The sequence below is a fragment of the Babylonia areolata genome, chromosome 11, assembly GCF_041734735.1.
Source record: "Babylonia areolata isolate BAREFJ2019XMU chromosome 11, ASM4173473v1, whole genome shotgun sequence".
Classification (NCBI taxonomy): Eukaryota; Metazoa; Mollusca; class Gastropoda; order Neogastropoda; family Buccinidae; genus Babylonia; species Babylonia areolata.
In genome coordinates, this window is record NC_134886.1 from 23,218,472 (window position 1) to 23,229,248 (window position 10,777).

Below are 10,777 nucleotides of genomic sequence, written 5' to 3' on the forward strand. Positions count from 1 at the left end.
TTGATGCATCAGTCACTGTCACAATGATGTTACAAGATGCTGAGTGTTGATGCATCAATCACTGTCACAATGTTACAAGATGCTGAGTGTTGATGCATCAATCACTGTCACAATGATGTTACAAGATGCTGAATGTTGATGCATCAATCACTGTCACAATGATGTTACAAGATGCTGAGTGTTGATGCATCGATCACTGTCACAATGATGTTACAAGATGCTGAGTGTTGATGCATCAATCACTGTCACAATGATATTACAAGATGTTGAATATTGATGCATCAATCACTGTCACAATGATGTTACAAGATGCTGAGTGTTGTTACATCAATCACTGTCACAGTGTTACAAGATGCATCAATCACTGTCACAATGTTAGAAGATGCTGAGTGTTGATGCATCAATCCCTGTCACAATGATGTTACAAGATGCTGAGTGTTGATGCATCAATCACTGTCACAATGATGTTACAAGATGCTGAGTGTTGATGCATCAATCACTGTCACAATGATGTTACAAGATGCTGAATGTTGATGCATCAATCACTGTCACAATGATGTTACAAGATGCTGAGTGTTGATGCACCAATCACTGTCACAATGTTACAAGATGCTGAATGTTGATACATCAATCACTGTCACAATGATGTTACAAGATGCTGAGTGTTGATGCATTGATCACTGTCACTGCCATGGGCAGTGGCACCTTCATTGGAAGTCATCGAAACTTTCTTCGTGTTTCGTCATTGCTTGCGTGTCTGCTCTGTCAATATCCGCCTTCTTGAATCCGTCCTGTTCTGGTGGACTTAAGTGTGTTGTTTGTGTGATTGTCAGCTGTTTCTGATTCATGGCAAGGTTTTACTGGTTTTTACCGCCACAAACATCACCTCCCAGGTCAGGTGTGGAGGTGACATCGATGTGATTCTGATTGACAGCAGTGTTTTTGACAGATTTGACCCATCCATCATCCCATCAGGACTTTGGGTTTATCTCTGTAGAAATGGACCATCATTTTTGGGGGACTTGGGCTTTATTTTTGTGGAAATGGCCCATCATCCCATTAGGACTTGGGCTTTATTTTTGTGGAAATGGCCCATCATCCCATTAGGACTTGGGCTTTATTTTTGTGGAAATGGCCCATCATCCCATTAGGACTTGGGCTTTATTTTTGTGGAAATGGCCCATCATCCCATTAGGACTTGGGCTTTATTTATCCCTCCTCTGTCCAGTCTGTTGGCCCTGCTGCTTGGTAAACACTTCCACCCCACTAGTGATATTTTAACTTAAAACAGTGTTCAGTGTTTTCTCATTATGGTGCAGTGAACACAAAATTTAAGGGTGGAAGTTTTTTATGTGCCCTACATAAATCAAGTTCATTCTTTTTTTCATTCTCTCTCTGAGAAATGGCTCCTTTGTAGTCGACTTGGCTTTGAGCAACAAGGCTTGATTTGATTTGAATTTAAGCCCTGTGTCTGTAATGCTAACATGGGATGTACAGGAGATGCAGGGTGGGGGTGGGGGGACAGAGTTTATATGCATATTCTATATGTTTATTATATATGCTGTTGACATGTTGCTTGCGAAGTGACACAATTCATATGGAGTATGTGTAATTGTTGAACAAAGCATTTGAAAAGTATCGTGCATAACTGTTGAACAAATATTGTGATCTGCATACACACACATGTATATGTATATATATCTACATTTCGCTGAACTGCTGCTTGGAGGATAAGAACAAACATAGGAGTTACAGAACATGTGTTTGAGAACAGAACATTCTTTGGTCCTTTTCCCCGTCTTTGTACAAGTCCTGTCAGTTCAGGAATAACTGGAAACATGTTAGTGGAAGGAGAAGGAAGGTGGCAGAATGGATAAGATGTTTATCTGCCAATACAGAGTCCATGAAGGTGTGGGTTCGATTCTCGCTCTCGCCCTTTCTCCCAAGTTTGACTGGAAAATTAAACGGAGCGCCTAGTTATTCTGATGACACAATAAACTCATGTTCTGTGTTCAGAATGCACTGGGTGCACTGAAAAAGAACCCATGGCAACAAAATTGTTGTCTTCTGGCAAGTTTCAATAGAAGAAATCCACTGTGACAGGTATACAACAATATAAGCATACACTCAAGACTTGACATTGGGATATGCTGCTGTCACACATCTGCCTTGCAGATCTGGTGTATATGATTGTGTCGGGACATAGTGATGCTTCCTTGAGAAACATGAAGTGTTAGTGGAAGAAAACAATTCTTTCACTTATTTTGATTTTGAAATAACCTGGCAAAGATGCTCACTACCATTGAGAAAAAAAAGTGAAGAAAAAGGAAGGAGGGAGGAGGGTTTATAACTTGTAAAACAGCAGCTTAGGGCCATTGGCGGGAGGTGGCATGGCAGAATTGGTTAGGTGTAGGACTTCCGATCCAGTGATGAAGGTTGAAGGCTGTGTTTTGGCATGGTGTTGTGTCCTTGTGGAAAGGAATTTCACTCTGATTCTCCTCAATCCACCCAGGTGTGAATGTGGCCACTGATTTGTTTGGGGGGAGGTAAAAGTGAATGGCGCCACTGACTTGCTTGGGGGGAGGTAAAAGTGAATGGGGCCACTGACTTGCTTGGGGGGAGGTAAAAGTGAATGGGGCCACTGACTTGCTTGGGGGGAGGTAAAGTGAATGGGGCCACTGACTTGCTTGGGGGGAGGTAAAAGTGAAAGGGGCCACTGACTTGCTTGGGGGAGGTAAAAGTGAATGGGGCCACTGACTTGCTTGGGGGAGGTAAAAGTGAATGTGGCCACTGACTTGCTTGGGGGGAGGTAAAGTGAATGGGGCCACTGACTTGCTTGGGGGAGGTAAAAGTGAATGTGGCCACTGACTTGCTTGGGGGGAGGTAAAAGTGAATGGGGCCACTGACTTGCTTGGGGGGAGGTAAAAGTGAAAGGGGCCACTGACTTGCTTGGGGGAGGTAAAAGTGAAAGGGGCCACTGACTTGCTTGGGGGAGGTAAAAGTGAATGGCGCCACTGACTTGGTTGGGGGAGGTAAAAGTGAATGTGGCCACTGACTTGCTTGGGGGAGGTAAAAGTGAATGTGGCCACTGACTTGCTTGGGGAAGGTAAAAGTGAATGTGGCCAATGACTTGCTTGGGGGAGTAAAAGTGAATGGCGCCACTGACTTGCTTGGGGGAGATAAAAGTGAATGGGGCCACTGACTTGCTTGGGGGAGGTAAAAGTGAATGGGGCCACTGACTTGCTTGGGGGAGGTAAAAGTGAAAGGGGCCACTGACTTGGTTGGGGGAGGTAAAAGTGAATGTGGCCACTGACTTGCTTGGGGGAGGTAAAAGTGAATGGCGCCACTGACTTGCTTGAGGGAGGTAAAAGTGAATGTGGCCACTGACTTGCTTGGGGGAGGTAAAAGTGAATGGGGCTACTGACTTGGTTGGTGGAGGTAAAAGTGGCAGGGGAGGATTGCGCCCCACTTGGTTTGCCTGATATGACTCGGGGGCCGAGTTCTCAACTTACACTCACTGAACAGTAGGATAGGATAGTCAGTCATGTCGGACTGACTACCAGAACAACAGAGGAGGTAGCTGCTGTCATATCTGCGCCAGAATTTGGTTTTTGTGGAGATTGTCTTGCCCAAGTTACATCCCCAAGGCCAACTGGCCCCCAAGGCTGCAGCACGAGGAGCCAGTGCAGTATTGGATCGAAGTTTGAGTCCTTAGCAAAACACTAAGCTGTAAATGAATTCCTGCTGCTGTGGATAAACCATTGATCATACAGCTCTCACTTTGCTTTTGGCCCATCTGTAAGCTCATGTCAGTCTGATACAAGCCAAGCATTGGGCCCAGAACAGTCTTGATACAAGCCAAGCAATGGGCCCACAACAGTCTTGATACAAGCCAAGCAATGGACCCAAAACAGTCTTGATACAAGCCAAGCATTGGGCCCAGAACAGTCTTGATACAAGCCAAGCAATGGGCCCAGAACAGTCTTGATACAAGCCAAGCAGTGGGCCCAGAACAGTCTTGAGGGAGCAAGCAGGTGTGGGTGAACAAAACGTTATCATGATGACATATCAATTGATATGTAAAATTGATTTTTAAAAAAGAAGATATATATATATATACAAATACATGAAAATCCATGTTTTACTTTCTCCGTCCTTTCACCACCACTAAATATTTTACCATGTGACCTGTGCACGTTTGGGAGGAACTACAGTCCTAGTATTGATGCCATCTGCTGTGTTCAAGATATACATAGTGATACATTGATACATCACGGGGAAAGTGCCAATCGCAGTATTATGTGTAATGAGGTAATGAACGTTTTGATAGTTTGTGTAGCCACAGTAGTTGTCTGCATGCTTCGAACATTGTAGCTGAAACGATTGGTCTGATCACCCTGCCATAATCTGGATTGGTGTGTGTGTGTTGTGAGGAATATTGTTTCTTGACAACATTCTGACATTCCATGAGGTGTTACTTGGTGGGGGGGGGGGGGGGGGGGTCTTTTTGTTTTGTTTTTTTGCCACCAATATGTGATAGAAAATGAATTTCCAGTGATACCAGTTGGGTTTTTTTTTCCATCTCATAATGATGTTGACCATCTCATCTCCTGAGCATGAACGTTCAGTGATGTCCTGTTTTGGGGTTTGTTTGTTTGTTTTTCATCTCAAAATGATATGAATCATCATTTGATCATGAATTATCTAACAAGTGTATGGAGTGATATGATTTGTTTCCATCTCAAAATGTTGTTAATCGTCACCCCAACATGGATTTCCAGTGATAACATTTTTTCTTGTCAGAATATGTTGTCCATCATCTGAACATGAATTTCCAGTGATACCTTTTTTTTTTCTTCTTTTTTTAAAACTTAAAATGATGATGATCATTACCCAAATATGGAATCCAGTGATCAGTTTATTTTTCCTTTCCAGATTGGTTCACCATCACCTGAACATGAATTTCCTGTGAATTACCACACAGACATACATTCCAGAGATAACTTGTTTCCCTAAGAAATATCTTGACCATCACGTGAACATGTATTTCCAGTGATACCCCCCCCCCCCCCCTTTTTTTTTTTTTTTTTTTTTTTTTTTTTTTTTTTTACATATTGTATTTGTATTGTACAATGCAATATGTTTAAAAAAAAAAAAAAAGAAAAAAAAAAAGATAGTTACTCATCACCCAAACATGGATTTTTTTGATTTTTTTTTTTTTATGTTAACCATCACCTGAACATGAATTTCCAGTTACATCTTTTCTTTTTTTTTCTCTTTTTTTTTTCTCCATATCAAATGATGTTAGTCTTCAATGGAACGTGGATTTCCAGTGATTACTTTTTTTTTCTTCTTTTTTTTTTAATCTCAAAATAGGTTGACCATCATCCCCAACCCCTTCTGTTCCTTCTCAGCACAGCTTTCAGCCTTTGCAGACAGTGTTTCGGGGGTTGTTATTTTTGGTGATGAAATTGTTTTATCAACGGCAGATTTTTATGTGTGTGGCAGATGTGGAACTAAGAACATTTTTGATATCATCAGTTCCGGGGTGATTACTTTAAAGAAAAGTTTGGTTGGCATGTGTCAGTTGTGTGGTCTGTTATGTACAGTGCTTTCCTTTGTTGAAAATTTGCCAGTGTTTTTAATCAGATTTTTTTTGTGTGTGTGTGTGTGTGTTCACGAAAAGGCCTGTGTAAAGGATGTCAGATATAACATGTCAGTTCCTTTGCTGAAAAAGGTCATTTTCTTTGTTCAGTTTTCCTTGATGAATATTATGCATGTTTTGGATAAGGAAATTACTTGCTCCTTGTTTGCCTGAAAAAAAAAAAAAATCAATAATGTTGTGTCAGTTTTTGTTTTCATGCTAACATTTTATATGCTTTGTAGTTTAGCACTGTATTACATACAAGCAGAGTTAAGTTGAGTAGATTTTTGTTTCGCTGTGGCACTTTATCGGTGTCCGTTATGCTGTGGGCAGTGTGTTTGTCTTGAAGCGTTCATGGTGACCACCCTTGTGTGTTTTGTTGTGGCACTTTATCGGTGTCCGTTATGCTGTGGGCAGTGTGTTTGTCTTGAAGCGTTCATTGTGACCACCCTTGTGTGTTTTGTTGTGGCACGTCATCGGTGTCCGTTCCCCTGTGGGCAGTGGGTTTGTCTTGAAACGTTCATTGTGACCACCCTTGTGTTCAGCGTCCATGGCCGTCCAAACGGGAGACTGGAGAGAAGAGGCATTCCGCTTTTACTCATCTTTTCCACTTTGATTTTTCAGGGAGGGGAGGTGTGTTTTTTTGTGTTTTTTTTATTTTTTTTTTTAATGTTGATGAAAGACTTGCTACTTTGACTTGTGGGTAACTGCTGTGTCTCTAGAGAAACGAAATCACAGTTCGATTTATGTCTAAAAAAAAAAATTGTTTTTCTTTGGTCAGTGGAACAAAGTATACAACAGTTTTCTTTGCTTCTTATGTTTTTGTTTGTTTCTGAGCCGTATTCAGCTGTAGGATGGAAAGAAGAATATTGATGCTACAAGTCAGGCGGATCTTCACAAAGTCAGACTGAACAGGTTGGAGGGGTTTCTTCTGATTGCTTCATTTCTTCTGGTTTGGTTTGGTTGCGTGTGTTTGTTTTTCTTTTTACTGTTCCCTGTTCAAGGAGTAAATAAGAAATGTTGAAAGATTGCTTTAGATATAATAGTAGGATTTTTTCCCCTTTTTTTTAAAGCATGTACAGATACATGAAATTGAAAAGTTGGTCTTTGTAGGGATGTGACACCATTGTGCTGTTGAACAGTCAAGATGGTTTCAACAAAGTGGTGTTTAAAATGTTACAGCTGCATTTTTTGTTTTGCTTGGATCATAAACATGCGATCATGATCGGAAGCTTATCTGCTTTCACAAATCTCCGAAAGTAACACTATTCATGTTGGGGTATGTGAAACAAAATGTAAAAGTATACCATTGTCAGAAGCATTGAAAAGTGGACTTTGGTATGGTAATTGTTAGGATAAAACAAAAGTTTGATGTGAATGGTTGCTCACCTTTTTTTTTTCTTGGCCCTTCATAGGGGAGGCTGTGGCAGAGTGGGTTAGGCATTGGACTTGTGATTCCAGTGTCAGGGTTCCAGGCCTTTTTGGCAGTGTTAAATCCACAGGGAAAGGCACTTTACTCTGATTTTTCTCACTTCACACATGTGTCAGTGGGTACCTGACTTTGGTTGGGGAAGTTTGATTGGATGGGAGGAGAGGACTGGGCCCCACCTTCCATGCAGAGCCCCAGACACGGTGGATATGAATCCATGGCCCCTCCTTCCCATACAGAACCCCAGTCACGGTGGATATGAATCCATGGCCCCGCCTTCCCATACAGAGCCCCAGACACGGTGGATATGAATCCATGGCCCCTCCTTCCCATACAGAGCCCCAGACACAGTGGATATGAATCCAAAGTTGATGAGACCTTAAACCTTCACAAGACAGTGTTCGGTTTGAGCTAGCTGAAAGAAACAATCAATAAATGAATCAAAACAGATAGTAACAACTGATGGGCAGTTGTTGGAACAGACTGGAATATATTAGTAGTTTCTTTTCCTGTGTTTTGTTTGGTAGAGTCAGCAAGCATTTTCTTTCATTTTTTGTTTTGTTTTTTGTGAAAGATAAAAAAGCTAAAACCACTTTGTTCAGTTATGAGTGGTAATCATCCAGGTTGCTTGCTTTATTTATAGGAGTTAGTTATTTATTTATTTATCCAGTGCTTTCAGCCACAACACATTTAATTTGCAGTCATATGAAAGTGCACTTATGCCTAATTTATGGTGTTGAATTTGGCTAGCAATTTGTTGACCCTTAAATTTTTTTTATGGACTTTCGATGTTTCCCTCTTTCACGTGTGAGGTGGGTTTTTTGTCGTTATTTTATGCGCTGAAAATGTTCTCAGTTTCCAGATAATTTCCCTGTTACTGTTTGAAGAGTTGACTAACACGTTGAATATAACAGGTGACAAAGAGACTGTCATTTCCACCTTCTCACAGCTTAATTGTACACTGGCTAATTAATACCTGTTCTCCACTGAATGTCTCTCCTCACCCCACCCCTCTCAAAAAGAGGTGGGAAAATAGATAACAGTATTGACAGAATAGAAAACCTGATGCAAATGATGTCCAGATGTTTTAAAATAAATTTTGCAATAATAACTCTTCAAGTTTATTTGAATTTGTCTGTGTGTGTGTCTTTGTAGTTCTCTCTCTCTCTCTCTCTCTCTCTCTCTCTCGCTCTCTCTCTCTCTCTCTCTCTCTCTCTCTCTCTCTCTCTCTCTGATGCAGTGCACTGAGAAAAATGCTGACCTCAAAGCGGAATTCCTATTTTGCTTTTTTACATGCGTAATTATATACCTTATACGATTGAAATCTAAGGCTGAGGAGCTGCTATCAGAAGAACAAGCAGGCTTTTGAAAAGGGCGGAGCACTGTCGAACAAATATTCAACTGTCGAGTTCTCATTGAAAAATATCTACAACACCAAAAGGACATCTTTCACAACTTCATCAACTTCAAGAAGGCATTCGATCGGTTGTGGCACAGCAGCCTCTGGCAAGTACTGAGAGGCTTCAACATTGATGAAGGGCTCATTCAAGTCATCCAGGCCCTCTACGAACATTCCAGCAGCGCAGTGCTCCTCAACAATCAACAAGGACAGTTCTTTCGGACCACAGTCGGAGTCAGGCAAGGATGCCTATTATCCCCAGACGACATCGACCTCATGGGTGGTACTAACACCGAGCTCCAGGATCTAACAGACTCACTACAAGAGCAAGTGCTTACGGCATGGAGGTCAGCACAGAGAAGTCAAAGGTCATGGTCAACAGCACAACTAACATCAGTGCCAACATAACCATGAATGGTGAGCCCTTGGAAGAAGTGACCAGCTTCAAGTACCTGGGAGCAACCCTGTCCAAAGACGGCACCTGCACAGCAGAAATCCGAAATAGGTTTAATTCTGCAAGGGCAGCGATGGCCAGACTGAACAGGGTATGGAAGAGCAACATCAGATTCCACACAAAATTCCTGCTCCACAGGTCACTGGTGGTCTCCATCCTCTTGTATGGATGTGAGACATGGACACTGATGGCAGAAAGAGAAAGAAGAATCCAAGCATTCGAAACTAAGTGATTGAGGAGACTACTACACATCTCCTACAAGGAGCACAAGACCAATGACTATGTGCGGAACCTGGTCAGCAACCTTGTTGGGCCCCAAGAACCACTGCTGGCGACTGTCAAACGACGGAAGATGGCATGGTTTGGTCACGTCATACGACATAACACCCTCTCCAAAACCATCCTGCAAGGGACTGTAGAGGGAGGGCGCAGACGGGGGCGGCAGAGAAAGAGCTGGTCCGACACCGTCAAGGAATGGACCAAAATGACGATGCCAGATCTCCTCACGACAGCTGCCAACAGAACGGCGTGGCGAGCTATGACATCTTCCTCATGTCCCCCCAACGACACCAGCGGTCGAGGGAATGAGTGAGTGAATTATATACCCAGCAATGTCATCATCTGGCTTATCATTTCCAAAGAAAAGAAATTGCTGGATTACTTTATGCTGTAACGGTATTATTTTGAAGTAACCATTTTATAGTTAAGAGAAAAAAGAGTTTTGAAACTATACAGTGCCAAACACATTTCTTCAGTTCGTCATCATCATTTTAGTTGGTCTGGTTCCGATGCATGCCAAAAAAATCAAATATGCTCTTAATGGATCCTATAATCCATGCGTTAGGAAACAGAGTATTGTTGCCTGCTTGGGATAAAGCAAAACACATGGACATTTATAGGTTCGTGAGTAAAGCCCTGCTCGCATGTAGGAATGAATGTTAGGATTTGCAAGCAACAAACACACAAGAAGAAGGGAGTGGCCAGCTCTCATTGAGGACAGATATGCATGTCTGTTTGGGGCTGTGACACTGATGTCTGCTGTAATTACAGCTCCAGTGACACTGATGTCTGCTGTAATTACAGCTCCAGTGACACTGATGTCTGTTTTGGGCTGTAATTACAGCTCCAGTGACACTGATGTCTGCTGTAATTACAGCTCCAGTGACACTGATGTCTGCTGTAATTACAGCTCCAGTGACACTGATGTCTGCTGTAATTACAGCTCCAGTGACACTGATGTCTGTTTTGGGCTGAAATTACAGCTCCAGTGACACTGATGTCTGCTGTAGTTACAGCTCCAGTGACACTGATGTCTGCTGTAATTACAGCTCCAGTGACACTGATGTCTGTTTTGAGCTGTAATTACAGCTCCAGTGACACTGATGTCTGTTTTGGGCTGTAATTACAGCTCCAGTGACACTGATGTCTGTTTTGGGTTGTAATTACAGCTCCAGTGACACTGATGTCTGCTGTAATTACAGCTCCAGTGACACTGATGTCTGTTTTGGGCTGTAATTACAGCTCCAGTGACACTGATGTCTGCTGTAATTACAGCTCCAGTGACACTGATGTCTGGGGGCTGTAATTACAGCTCCAGTGACACTAATGTCTGCTGTAATTACAGCTCCACTGACACTGATGTCTGCTGTAATTACAGCTCTACTGACACTGATGTCTGTTTTGGGCTGTAATTACAGCTCTAGTGACACTGATGTCTGTTTTGGGCTGTAATTACAGCTCCAGTGATACTGATGTCTGCCTGGGGCTGTAATTACAGCTCCACTGACACCGATGTCTGCTGTAATTACAGCTCCAGTGACACTGATGTCTGTTTTGGGCTGTAATTACAGC